The following is a 2,012-nucleotide window of genomic DNA, read 5'->3' on the forward strand; positions in this document are numbered from 1 at the left end:
TGGAACAGAGCCCAAGCACAAGCATGATGGATCCCTTAGTCAGATCCAGGAGAAATGTCTGTGCATTGCAGGCTTCGACCTAACCACCACCCATGCCCAACCCCTACCCTGGTCCCAGCCCCAAGAAAAGAGCTGTAGAAATGGTTAGCAGGTAAAATGAGAGATTGAGAGAGTCTGAGTGGAAAGCATAAGATTGATAATTAAGTAATCTTCAAAGTCAATAAAATGTCTTAAGAGAATCCAGGGGCGCTCTCTTCGGCAGCACATATACTAAAATTGGAATGATACAGAGAAGATTAGCATGGCCCCTGTGCAAGGATGACACGCAAATTCGTGAAGCATTCCATATTTTTGACCGAGACTAAAACCTGAAAGCTTAGTAACTTTTCTCACAATGATTCAATAGATAAATATAAGAAGAAAAAAAATAAATAAAACTATAAGAAAGTAAAAAAAACAACCTAAATTCACCAAAAAAATTAATAAAATAAAAATAAAACTATATGCGTCATTAAATACTACAAAGTGGTGTCAATACTGATTAGTAAGGAGGACATGTTCATGAGTGCAGAGATGGAGTATAATGTAACAGAGAGTTTTCATACCCTTGGCTCCCGGGAGACAGAAGGGTTCCTCATTTACGTTTTGTCTTGAAACTAGTTATCTGGCTTCAGATAGGAAGAAGGAGAGAGATCACTCTGTATCTTGTCCTTTCTTTTTGACTGACTTTACTCAGTGTAACAGTCTCTACTTCCATTCATGTGACTGCAGATTGCACGATTGGCCAGAGCAATAGCACAGCTGGTAGGGCATTTGCCTTGCAAGCGGCCTACCAAGCCGACCCAGGTTCAATTCCTCCGCCCCTCTTGGAGAGCCCGACAAGCTACCGAGAGTATCTTGCCCGCAAGGCAAAGCCTAGCAAGCTACCCGTGATGTATTCTATATGCCAAACATAGCAACAAGTGTCACAATGGAGATGTTACTGGGCCCGCTCGAGCAAATTGATCAACAACGGGAGTGACAGTGGCAGTTCTTTCTTACAGCGTCATAGTATTCCATCATGTATATTTGCCACAACTTCTTGATCTATTCAGAAGGTTTTGGACATTTGATATTTTGATATATCTTGGTCATTGTATGAAGTTATTGTATACCACAAATATAGGTGTGTAAAGATAAACAGCAAGATAGAAACACAGCCAAAGGCAACAGAATGGGTGAACTGGTCCACACAGTTCAATTGGTAAGGGTTGAAAGAAAGGGATCTTGGGATCTTCACAGTGGGTGCTTGACATCCTGGTAATGGGTGTGGTGTTGAAATTATGCCTATGAGAAGCCATCACTAAAATATTATGTATTGCAGAATATCAATTTAAAAATAGGAGAAAAATTTCTTCTGTTTAAAAACATAAAATAAATTACTTTTTAAGAAAGACTTTGGGTTTGAATCTGAGGACTTTATTAATAAAGAAGGAAAGGAGACTAGAATCATTAGATCACTTAGAACACTATTAGGAGGTTGTTATTAATATAATTGTTGCAATTAGAACAATGCACATTCAGTTTTTCTGAAGAAGGTAAGATGCAAAAACAAGTCTAGATTCATTATTTTATTATTGCTACTCTGTGTTTTAATAAATGCAGACTTTCAACCTACTATCCCCAAAGGGGTTCTATGATCATGAGGCATTCAGCCAAGCATTCATGTATTATTCATGGGGCTGGTTTGTTTACTTTAAAAGATATTGAAGATTTGTTTCTGCTGCATATTGGACCCACCTTGGTCGAGCATCTGTGAGTTTTTCGTCCTGCAGGCGGAATTCTTTCTGTCTTCATGGCTCATGACTTCCGATCTCGCCCCCTAGGCTTTCTTAACCGCTGTGCCCCTTCTGTGCATGTTCTCACTGCAGTGGGACCATGCTCAGAGATGTTCACAGCCAGACCATCACCCTCACTACCCACTGGAGACCAACTTTGCATGGATATATTGTATGACTGTACACATCACATCA

General features: G+C 39.9%; 1 non-coding gene across 1 annotated transcript; it reads left to right on the forward strand.

Annotated features, from left to right (window-relative positions):
* The first annotated feature begins 246 nt into the window (after nucleotides 1–246).
* LOC130034906 (U6 spliceosomal RNA) lies at nucleotides 247–353 on the forward strand. Its single transcript, XR_008794202.1, has one exon. It is a non-coding gene; the product is annotated as a U6 spliceosomal RNA (small nuclear RNA).
* The last annotated feature ends 1,659 nt before the right edge of the window (nucleotides 354–2,012 follow it).

Source organism: Sorex fumeus, unplaced genomic scaffold (assembly GCF_029834395.1).
Source record: "Sorex fumeus unplaced genomic scaffold, SorFum_2.1 ptg000061l, whole genome shotgun sequence".
Classification (NCBI taxonomy): domain Eukaryota; kingdom Metazoa; phylum Chordata; class Mammalia; order Eulipotyphla; family Soricidae; genus Sorex; species Sorex fumeus.